The following is a 12,573-nucleotide window of genomic DNA, read 5'->3' as shown; positions in this document are numbered from 1 at the left end:
CATATCACGCGAAGAAGACCCTGAAGGTTAAATAAGAGGAATTTCTAATGGTAGAAGGAAGAGTACACGTCAGCAGCAACAGAAGCAGAGCACGTGGCAATTTATTTTCACGAAGGCTCTTGTATTCAAAGCGTTACCAGACGTTTGCTGAAAAGAGTTCATTGTACCAAGGGCAGATGACGCAATGAAGTATTTTAGTCACCTTTTGCAATGGGGGTGAGGCTCTCCTGAGACGTCTTTTGCCGAGCTGAGACCTGGCAAACGATCAGTAGACAAGAAACCAGTGGTGCAGGAAATTCAGAATATAAAACACGCCTCAGAGTTTAACCCGACATGATCGACGCAAGGCCAAGACAAGCTTCTTGAAATGCAATGTCCTGGGGACGAAGGGATGGTAACGGGAGAGGCCAGGGGGCGGCCTCAGTCTACCAGGGCCGCACCCTGGATGAACACCTTCTTTCCGGGGCGCTTGGAATTGAAATTGATTGAAGTCATGCGGGCGTGGTTCCGCAAAGACCCTAAGGGTCAAATTCGTCCTGGAGAAATCCCCACATACACATCATCTCCACATGGCACTAGCAAAGGACACATCGATGCACTCATCTGGGAAAATATTAAAGATTGAAACATTTTTATGAGTATTGTAAAACACTGAGCTACGTATTCAGCTCTGAGTTCCCTGCGCCTGAAAGAAAGCAGTAACAAGAGATTTGTTTGCTAACTGCCAATGCCCCTTCCTTATCTTTTTGGAAATATTAGTCAACCAAACTACCAATGACTTGGGGTGGGGGGCGGAAACAGAGAAGAGAGACAAGGAACTTTCCTGAATATTTGTATTCAGCAGAGTAAGATTTATGCATGAGATGCAAATTACTATGTGTTACTTACACATCTGAGGAAAAACAAATCTTGAATGTAAATGTTTAGAGGGCATATTATTTTTAAATAAGAAAGTGGTAAAAAAAAATATGATCAGAGCGTTTGCAACTCCTACTCTGTTAAAGAGAACATTTGAGTGAGTTTTTAAAGTAATTTTTGTCAAAGTTAGAGAACCTGTACCAAACAAAGCATCTGAAAATTACAAAAAAAAAAAAAAAAGAAAACAAACCAAAAACCAAAAAACCATAGAGTATCTGGCTGTTTTTACTTCTGCAAATCCTTCAGAATAATTAGTTGCATTTTCAAGAGATTTTAGGATCAGTCCTTTCTCTACAAACACTTGGCCATAGATTAACCATCAATCATGCAACAGTCACCCATTCATTTTCAAGGTCCTGTATTGTTTCCTTTGAAATTCAAATACATAGGGTATTGTATTATTAGCTACCTTGGTCTGATCTCCTCTATAGACTCAATTATTTAGCAAAAAAAACGTGAGACCGGTCAGGAAAATGGAGATCTAATTCTCTGAACCACTAGTAGCTTACTTGGGAAATTACGCTAAATATGAAATTATGTGCTATGTTGGGCAGGGTTGAGCCCAGACGACTGGGTAAAAGGGAAAGAATAATCACTACTATGCAAACAGCACCTGCTCTGTTCTAATATTACGGTTGCAAAGGTGAGGAAACCGAGGCTCTGGACCTAAGTAAGATTTCTGAGAAGGCACGGCTGGTCTGTGGCACACGCAGGGTCTGATGCAAACACTCCAACACTCCATCACGCAGAAGAGCAGGACCTACCGTTGAGATTTAGGGGGTGTGTCGAAAACACCGTCTGTCACGCACCCGGGAGAGAAAGGTGCGCTCACACATTTCTTCTACAAATGACGCTTTAAGCACAAATGGCCAGGTGCTGTGCTGAGAACCCTTTGTATTACTATCTCATTTAAACGTCCAAGGACCCCAGTGGAGCCAACTTAGGACATGAGGATCTGGGCCGGTTCAAGGTCACAGAGTTAGACGTTTAGGGGAACATGATTCAAACACAAGTCCAGCCAACCCATATTGTTAACTAGAATCCCTTCCCAAACTACTTTCTTGAAAACAGATTTTTTAATGTTTATTTATTTTTGGCAGAGAGAGACAGAGAGAGAGAGAGCATGAGTGGGGAAGGGGCAGAGAGAGAGAGGAAGACACAGAATCCGAAGCAGGCTCTGGGTTCTGAGCTGTCAGCACAGAGCCCGACGCGGGACTCGAACTCACGGACCATGAGATCACGACCTGAGCCAAAGTCGGACGCTCAACCGACTGAGCCACCCAGGGGCCCCACCAAAGTACCTTTAGATTAAAGCAAAGCGTTCCAACGCGTTGATGACAGGCTACGGAGCAAAAAATGGTTGATTCCATGCACATCTGCAAACAGCAATGTCTCCAGCGTGAATAAAGGCTGTCTTACTTATACTGGTGCTGCTCCTTTTCAAAAACATTCTTTTTGTCACTTCCATTTAAACGACTATATTGGGGTGCAATCGATAAGCAGCAAACTGTACATACTTCAAGTTTCCGTTTTGGTAAGTTTTAATTTACGTATATACCCGCAGTCAAGGTGGTGAACTTAGCCGTCAACCCGCAGGCCCCGTGGGTGTGCGACCTGCTCATTGGCACAGGGTCCCACACTCAGAAGGGCCACAGCTCGGCGTGGCTCTCTGCAGTTGGCATCTTGAGGCAAGAGACGCCACATTTTCATTTTGCCTCGAGCCCCACAGAGTACGTAGTCGGTCCTGCCGTCACCCCTCGGTGCTCCCTCATGCAATTTTTTAAATTGCGGTAAAAACACACATAGCATACAATTTGCTGTATTAACCATTTTTTTTAATGTTTATTTATTTTTGAGAGAGAGAGAACAGGGGAGGGGCAGAGACAGAGGAAGACAGAAGATTCAAAGTGAGCTCTGCGCTGACAGCCCAGAGCCCAACGTGGGGCTCGAGCCCACGATCTGTGAGATCACGACCTGAGCTGAAGTCGGACGCTTACCCGACTGAGCTCCCCAGGTGCCCCACGTCAACCATTTTTTAAGTGCACAGTCGAGTGGTATTAAGTGAAGTGTTTGTTGTGCAGCCATCACCAACATCCATCCGTGGAACGTTTTCCGCTTCTCAAACTGAAAATCTGACCCCATTAAACCCTCACTCCGCGGCCCCCTCCCCCAGCTGCTGGCACCCACCCTTCTCCTTTCTGTCTTTGTGAATTTGACTGCTCTAGGGACCTCATAGAGGTGGAATCATACAGGGACGCCCGGGTGGCTCAGTCAGTGAAGCCCCCGGCTCTTGGTTTCAGCTGAGGTTCCTGAGTTTGAGCCCCACATGCAACTCCGTGCTGATGGTGCAGAGCCTGCTTGGGATTCTCTAACTCTCCCTCTCTCTCTCTCTGCCCCTCCTCCGCTCACGCTCTCTCATTCAGTCTCAAACTGGACAAAGAAACTTTAAAAAAAAAAAAAAGAAAAGACGTGGAATCCTACAATATTTGTCCTTCGGTGACCAGCTTATTCCGGTTAGGATACTGACCCCGAAGTTTCTCCACGTGGTAGCCTGTGTCAGAATTTCCTTCCTTTTTTATTTTTTTATTTTTTTTAAATGTTTATTTATTTTTGAGACAGACAGACAGACCGGGTCAGAGAGAGAGGGAGACACAGAATCCGAAGCAGGCTCCAGGCTCCGAGCTGTCAGCACAGAGCCCGAGGCGGGGCTCGAACTCACGAACCGCGAGATCATGACCTGAGCTGAGCTGAAGTCGGACGCTCAACCGACGGAGCCACCCAGGCGCCCCAATTTCCTTCCTTTTTAAAACTCAACAAAAGCTGTTGTATTGGACACAACGCATTTTGCTCATCCATTCATCAGTGGGTGTCTTGTACCCTTCGAGATTTCTTCCTCTCGCCCCTCCTGTCTCCTCAGTCTGTCTCCAGGAATCTGGTCTGTTTTCTCCCCCAAGACATGAGTTTGCATGTAAATAGAATCACGTCCCTTTGGTTGACGTCTTGTGCTCGGCACAATTATTCTGGGCCGCTTCGTCCGCGCGGGCCGGCATGTATTAACAGTTCATTCCTTTTTACTGCTGAGTAGTATTCCATTGTGTGGCTCTACTGGAACTCGGTTTCCGGTTTGGGGCAGTTGCAAATAAATCTGCTGTGAATGTTTGTGTGCAAGTCTTCGCATGCAGAGAAGTTTTTATTTCTCTCAGATAAATCCCCAGGACTGAGATGGCTGGATGATACGGTAAACGCATGTTTAACTTTTTAAGAAACTGCCGAGTGGTTTCCAAAGTACTTGAATCATTTTGTCTTCCTACCAGTTGACCGGAGAGGTCCAGCTCCTCGACATTTTCAGCAACACCTGATAAAGTGAGTCTTTTAAAAAGAAATTATTTATTTGCGGGAGAGCACAAGCAGGGGAGGGGCTGAGAAAGGGGGACAGAGGATGCGAAGCGGGCTCCGGGCTGACAGCAGAGAGTCTGATGCGGGGCTCGAGCTCACAAACCTCAAGATCGTGACCTGAGCTGAAGTCGGACACTCAACCGACTGAGCCATCCAGGGGCCCCTAAAGTTGGTCTTTTTAACTTTAGCCATCTTCACTAGACTTGTCGTCGTATCTCGTGGTTTTAATTGTTCCCAAGGAACTGATGATGTTGACCATCTTTTCATGTTGTTTATTCTCTATATTTTCTTTGATGAAGTTCCATTCGAATCTTTGCCCATTTTTAGAATTAGGCTGCTTCTCTTATCTTTGAGTTTTTACTAAATTATAGGTATAAATCTTTTAACAGATATAAGCCTTGTGAACAATTTCCCTCAGGCTGCAGCTTGGCGATTTACACTGTCGCTGAAGGTCAAGCCTGGGGCTCACCTCGTTCGTGTCTGTGTCTCAAGGATTGCTGTCCCTTGTTGCCTAATGGCCGGTGTTTTCAAAACTCGTGTTACCTATGTTTTGTCTGGTTTTATTGGTTGTTTCTAATGACATAGAAAATTCGGTCCCTATCACTTGGAAACTAGAGTCTGATGTATACTCGCAAAAAGTCTAATGTTGAGATGACCCCAATACATATGTGTTTAAAAGTATTGTTGAATTTTCAGTAAATTTTTGATATGTTTTTTTTTTCGTTTCTGTTTTTGTTTTTGTGTTTGTTTTTGTTTTTTACTCGAATGGTACTTGAAGAATGCGACCATCATTTGGGCATCTAAAAACCTTTTTGGAGCTGACAAAGGATTTTCAGTTTTGTAAGACAAAAATTTAAAGTAAGTGTTGTTTCCAAGCGTCTCCCTCATGCTGAAAAAGTCAGGAAATGTTAGGATTAAAAGGATTAGCTGAGATGTGAGGAACCTTGGAAGAGATCACACTTTGTGCAAATGATACCGTGGAATGAGTTCGCTTATAAGAGATTTTTAAACAGTAGTCATTTCAGAAAAACTACGAAACATACATATGTCTGTATGTACTTTGGAACAGGTCCTATCCTCGGATATCTCATTGTCACCCACATGAGGCATTGATTTTTTTAAGATTTTTTTCTAATGTTTATTTATTTCTGAGGGAAAGAGAGAGACAGAGCGCAAAATGGGGAGGGGCGGAAAGAGAGGGAGACACGGAATCAGAAGCAGGCTCCTGGCTCTGAGCTGTCGGCACCGAGCCCGATGTGGGGCTCAAATTCACGAACCACGAGGTCATGACCTGAGCGGAAGTCTGACGCTTAACTGGCTGAACGACCCAGGCACCCCGCAATTGATTTTTTTAAACATTTATTTATTTATTTTTGAGCTAGAGTGAGCAAGGGAGGGGAGAGAGAGAATCTCAAGCAGGCTCCAAGCTGTCAGTGCAGAGCCTGACGCAGGGCTCGATCCCACGAACTGTGAGACCACAATCTGAGCCAAAATCAAGAGTCAGATGCTTAACTTACTGAGCCACCCAGGCGCCCACCACTACTTCACTTTTACTTTTTAACTTGCTCCAAGATACCTGGATATGCAACATTACCAGCATGCCCTCCCACAAACGGTAGGCGAGCGGGTAGATTGGACCAAACTTTCGGAAGCACGTTTTGCCCAGATCTGGATCCTGTCTGCACCTGGGGCCTCAGGGTCTTTACTGATCCGTTCTCAGTTTCTGTAGTAGGAATGCCCTTGTGCCATGTTCCTCTTCCCTTGGCCCCTGCCTCTCCCCAGCCCGGCATCCTCTGTCCTACCCCCAGACGTGGGTATCTGATGCTAATAACCTGGCGGTGTCCTTCCATACCTTTTCCATCTTTACGGCATATATATATATATATATATATGCATAGATAATAGTAAGGTATTCATCCTTGTTTCGGCATTAGTGTTCTAGGGCTGCAGTAAGAAATCCCCACAAAATGGGTAGGTTAAAACAGAAACGTATTCTCCGCATAGTTCAGGAGGGCAGAAGTCTGAAATCGAGAATTTGATAGGGTTGGTTCCTTCTGGAGGCTCTGGGGGGAATTCATTCCATGCCTGTCTCCTAGCTTCTGGTGGCTGTTCCTTGTTTGCAGGTGTAATACTCCAGTGTCTACCTCCATCTTTTCTTTGCAAAAGCACTCTCCCTCTGTGTATCTTTGTCCTTGTCTTTTATAAAGACATCCAGAAAATGGATCTCTGGCCCATTCTAAATTCAAGATAATCTTATCTCCAGAACATTAACCCTATCACATCTGCAAAGACGCTATTTCCAACTAAGGCCACATTCCAATGAATGGGAGGTTGGGACTTAGAGATAAGTTGTGGGGGGCATAGGTAATTCGACTCACTTTCATTTCCCTCAAAAAATTGTATTAGTTTGTGTTGTTAAACTCTTCTCAGTCTTGGTTTTATCACCTAATGGTACACAGTGAGATTTCCTTCAACTTGTTGGATACAAATCAATCTCATTATTTTCAGTAACTACATAACAGTTCATTGCATAGAGGTGCCATATTTTATTGAACCATTTTCATATTAATTGGCACTTGCTTTGGGTTTGATTTAATTAAGTATGAGCATTAAGCGACGCAGGGAACATTCTCATGAAGATAGTCTTAGAGTCTGATATTTTATTTCTGTGGTGTAGATTCCTACGCATGGCCCTGCTCTGTCAAAAAAACATATGAGTAGTTTAAATGTTAATAGAAGTTTCCAGATTGCTTTCCAAGTAGGATGAAACAATTCACGTTTCCACCAAAAGTTTGTGAGAGTACGGTTTTCCCACGTCCCAGCCAGTTTGTCCCCGCCCCCCCCCACCCCAATCTGGTTGGTATAATGTGAGAGCAAGTACTTGGATTTGAATTTCTCTGACTCCAAGAGACGGTGAGATCCTGTCATGGGTCCACAGGCTACAAGATTTGCTGATCTGCAGTCTGTTGGTATTTTTTGTGTATTGTCTCTTGGATTATTTGCATCATTGTTATCAATTTGCAAGTGTTCTTTACACATTTGTAAATTTTAATCCTTTATCTGCCTTTGAACTTAACCTTTTAATTCCCCTGGAGCACAACGTGGGTTTGGGGGGTGTTATTTTTTTGTTTTGGGGTTTTTTTGGAGCGCCATGTTTTTCCTCCCTTTTTTATTCGTCAGTTGACCGTGTTTGGTATCCTTGCCTTACGAAAATGATTTTATTTTTAAGTCGTCAAATATGTTTATTTGATTTACTACAGTGCTTACGAAGACCTTGTCACCATTAAGTCTAACATATCACCAGCCTAGTTTCGTTTTGTGACTTTCACCTTTAAATTTTTACCTCTAAGTCATCAATAATCCATGTAGCATCTTGCGTATCACGCGAGACAACATCAAAGGTGACTTTATTTTATTTTTATATTTTTAAGTTTATTTATTTATTTTGAGAGAGAGAGTAGGGGAGTGGCAGAGAGAGAGAAAGAGAGAGAAAATCCCAAGCAGGCTCCACACCGTCAGTGCAGAGCCTGACTTGGGGATCGATCCCACGAACCATGAGATCATGACCTGAGCCAAAATCAATAGCCAGACGCTTAACCAACTGAGCCACCCAGGCACCCCCAAGATGATTTTATTTTAGACAGAGAGAGAGAGAGCTGTACCTCTGTGGCCATACCTCTCTCTCTCTCTCTCTCTTTCTTACTGAATTTATTCCTTTGTCAAGTTCCCATAATGTACTGCGACCCATTTTAAAAGTTTCAATATTGTTCCAGTTTTCCATGCTGGAGTATCTTGGATTTTGTAGATATGAACCCATATCATCAGCAAGAATACTGTTATCTCTTTTTTCCCCCAAGTATTTTAAAGACAATGTCCCTTTCTTATTAGATTTCCTAGAAACATCGGAAATACAAAATAATAATAATGATAGTAAATATCCCTGTCTTGTTCACAGTCTTAGTGTAAACCCATTTAGCATTTCCCCATTTAGAATATCTGCTGTTAGCTTTTTACAAATTGCCTCTTTCAAACGTAAATTATTTCCTCCTAATTGATTTGCTTGTGTATTTTATTCAGGATATCTGCTACATTTTATCAAATGTCTTTTTAGAATGCATTGATGGGGGTCATAATTTCTCTCCTTAAAGAGGGTAATATAGTGAACTGTGTCAAGAGATATCCTGACAGTGAATCATTCCTACCTTTCTAAAAACAAAAACAAAACAAAACAAAAACCAAAACATCTATTTAAGTAAACGTAATCTGGGGGACACTATTGGATTTTGATCGCCAATTTCGAATTCAGAATTTTTGCGTCTATAGTGTGCATCTATGTGATTTGGGTTTTGGTGGTGCACTTACCAGCTTTTACTGCTTCAGTAAGCAATTCTTACATAAAGCGGATCTGTGAGCTCCCGAGTGGGCCTGTAGCTCTGTGGTCCCATCATGCTTTCCCTCTGACAGCCTGTGCGGTCGCTGGTGGAGAGGGTAGGTGCCCTCTTCCCGTGGCCCTCATGCCAACGCTCTCGCATACCCCTAATTTCTGCAGACATCACAGTCCCCCCATTGATACACACAGACAAGGCCTTTCTGTGCCAGATGACATCATGATTACAAACGCATCAGGAAGTGGCTTCAAAACGGGTCCCTGAACTATACTCCAAGGATCACAGAGCGGACCTGGATCCAGAAGAAAAGTCCAAATACTGACCACCGGATCTGTACGCGTCGAATGTGCTTTCTGAAGAAACTCCAGGGAGGGTACTGAAAATGAGTATATCGGATCAGCGGAGTACGGACCCATTTTAGAGATCAGAAGACAAGGAAGAGGGCCAGTGTTGGGTTCGCACGGCTCTCCGGAGCGCTTGGTGTCCAGGAGCAGGCACTCCCGGGAACCCAACAGACGTTTCCTGAGCACATCCTCGGATCCGCTCAGTGGGTAAGAAGCGGGTCAGCAGTCAACAAGAATTCCTAACCACCTTTCGGAGCCAGGAGGCTGGCGCAGGCTGGCCACACCAAAGCACGGGGAGACCGGCCAGGCTCCCCCTCGCAGCTCCGGAGGCCCCTTCTGATCGGCCTTGACCTTTGCTACAGGGCCGCTTGTTTATTTTATTGAATGGCCCGAGGTGATGCTTCAGCAATGCAAACATGCCAGGCTCTCTTGCTTCTGAAAAGAGAGCCTTCTCCCTGAGCCCGGAATGTGGAAGACAAACACCGTCCCATCTTTCCCAGCTAATGAGGACTCCTGGAATGTGTGAGCTATGGCAACGTGCAGCCAAGAACTGTGCTTGGGGAGGCCCCCACAATGAGATGGCTTCTGAGATCATTAGAAGACGGAATCATGGCAGTGCCTCCGAAAAAGAGCCAGAGAGCGGCGTCAAGGAAGGCCCGCGAAATGGATGCGATTTCCTCTTTGCCAACCCTAAGAAAATTACTTATAATGATTTAGCTGCACAAAATTGGTTCCAAGTGACAAAAATGCTCCGTATTTCTCAACGTCAATTTGTCAGCTGGGTGTTCAGACGTCGTAAAACTCCCTTGCAGGTGGAGACTGCCACGGTGAGCAGAAATAAGTCGCTGCAGGGACCCCGAACGGGTGTCGTCAAAGCACCCCCCAGCACCCCTCGCGTGCCTCACTGCCATCTGCCCGGCGTCCTCCCTGGTAACTCTCTTCTCCGTCGAGGAGTAAGTGAACTAGACGTGCGCGAGGCTGTGGGACGCGCTCCTTTGGAAAGGGGCAGAAGACCCAGACTGCACAGGGTCACCGGCACGTCGCGCCTCGTGCCCCAGGGCCCTGGGACCTGCCGGGCTCATCCGGGCGCCAGGACGCGGTGGCGTGAGCTTTCACCTCTAGTGGCAGCATTCTCGCCCGGAGAGTCGCGACACCCAGGCGTTTCCTTCCAGGAAGCCACTTTATTCGTGTCCGCGGGGCTCCGTTGGGTTCGGACCCGAAGACCTGAGCCCTGAACGCCACGTGGCGTAGTTTTCTTTCATATATTTTCTACTTCTTTGTCTCCCGTGTAGGGTCACGCGCAAACATGCAGTCTGATTACGTGGTCTCACGTTACAAGGTCATGAGGGATGTTGTCACCTATGGTGTAGCCAAGTTGCCTTGAGGTTTTCTGCTTTGTTTGGCTTTGTTTTCATTCCTTAGATTAGAGAGGGGACCCTGTCTCCAGGTCTGTTGCAGACTCGTGGGCGGCGACCCACGGTCACAATTTTTCAAATTTCAGCGACATCCAGTGATGGGAACATCGCTGACGCACAGGAGGACGTCTCAGGCTGGTGGAAGCCAGAGGAAGGGTGACCGCAAGGTGCCGTGGGGCTGATCTGAGGTTTAGGGGAGCAGCTTCGGCACCACCCACCGGGGTCCTGAGTTCCAAATTACCCGCCATACCTTAGTCGCCCCAGAATGGTGAAAACACAAGCCTGCTGAATGGATGAGAGCTTCACACTGTTTAAACACATAACAAACTAGTGAGCCTTAGTATTTTTAATTAAAAATAGCACTCATTGTGCTTTCATTACTAGAGCCATGCGTGTTTGCGGAAATAAAGATAAGCGAAATTTCTTTAAAAAATTAAAAAGCATCCATTATCTCCTTGCGTGTTTGCGTATACTTATTTCCGAACGGCTCTCTCCCTAGATATCGTCATCGATTTTTCACAAAAACAGACTCGCGTTGTCACATCCCTCTGTAAGTCTCTTGTTCACTTAGTAATATATCACAAACCAATTTCCATGTCATAAAAAATTCGTGTAGAGTATCATTTGAACAATAATTTATTTTGTTGTTATTCAAAGGCGATGTGGTTTTATTTCATCCTTTTTCATTACGAAGTTTAGTTTTCAATTTCAACAAGCCGCTGCTTATTTTTTCAAATACGTGTTTTAGTTCTGTGCGTTCGATGTACTTACCAGGGAACTGGCGTGAGTCTGGCTGTAGGCAAGGCCGCCTTACGAAACCCAGTCTGAAGGCAAGGATTTACAACGTTAGCGCCGGGGCGGCTCAGTCGGTTAAGAATCCGACTCTTGATCTCACCTCAGATCATCATCTTCCAGCTTCATGGGCTCGAGCCCCGCATTAGGCTCTGAGCTGACAGTGCAGAGCCCGCTTAGGATTCTCTCTCTCTCTCTCTCTCTCTCTCTGCTCCTCCCCCACTCGTGCTGTCTTTGTCTCCAAATAAATAAGTACTTAAAAAAAAAAGGTAATGCCAAACTAAAGATAAAATTATCAGTGCCACTAAGTATCTTAGAGGAAAAGCACAGCAGGCAATAAGCAAGAATAATGGTTCTTGACCAGAAACCTCCACGAAGTAACTTCAGGGACAAGGAAGGGACAGTCAGGCAGGGACAGCGTGTTTCAAGGCACTAGGAGGACCCTGTAAGTGAGGAGCGGAAGATCAGGACACCTGAGAGACAGGTGCATGGAAGAGGGAAGGGCAGCCAAGCCATGTAGTGTGGGGGCAGGTGCTGGTGTGGGTGCAGTGGGGGCACCCGGGGGGCCCAGTCGGGTAAGCGTCTGACTTCGGCTCAGGTCATGATCTCACAGTCTGTGAGTTCGAGCCCCGCGTCGAGCTCTGTGCTGACAGCTCGGAGCCTGGAGCCTGTTTCAGATTCTGTGTCTCCCTCTCACTCTCTGCCCCTCCCCTGCTCACACTCTGTCTCTCTCTCTCTCTCTCTCTCTCAAAAATAAATAAACATGAAAAAAAATTTTTTTAATTGACTTAAGGGGACCACAGTTAACAAATAGTTAAGATTTTCCTTGTTTTGTATAAACAATGTTACTTTTGTGTCCACAACTTAGATCAAGAGAAAGAACATTCCACAGCTTCCTCTTGACCTCTTTCCACTATCACTTCTTCTCCAAAGAGAACTGCCGTCCCGACTTCTGGCACTTTGGGTTAGTTTTGACTGCTTTCGATCTTTATGAAACAAAGAGTGGTTTTTAAATTGTAATAGTGTAATATAATGACATTAAATATTTTTATCTTCATCATAATGCATTTCAATGGCGTTAATTATTACATTTACATAATTGTATTTCATTATAATATATTTTATAGTTCTATAGATTGCGTATTCTTTCGCCTGGTTCCTCTTGCCAAGTTTTAGGACTTTGAGATTCATCTATGTCACTGTGTGTATCATTTATATTGGGGTGGAGTATCCCATTGCATAAATGCACCTTTCCACGTATCAGTGATTATTTTCTTAGCAAAAAATTGGGGAAGTGCGCCTGATAGGCCAAAGGTCAGG

Source organism: Panthera tigris, chromosome B2 (genome assembly GCF_018350195.1).
Source record: "Panthera tigris isolate Pti1 chromosome B2, P.tigris_Pti1_mat1.1, whole genome shotgun sequence".
NCBI lineage: Eukaryota > Metazoa > Chordata > Mammalia > Carnivora > Felidae > Panthera > Panthera tigris.
The sequence above is the reverse complement of the archived record's forward strand: the minus strand, read 5'-3'. Positions refer to the sequence as shown.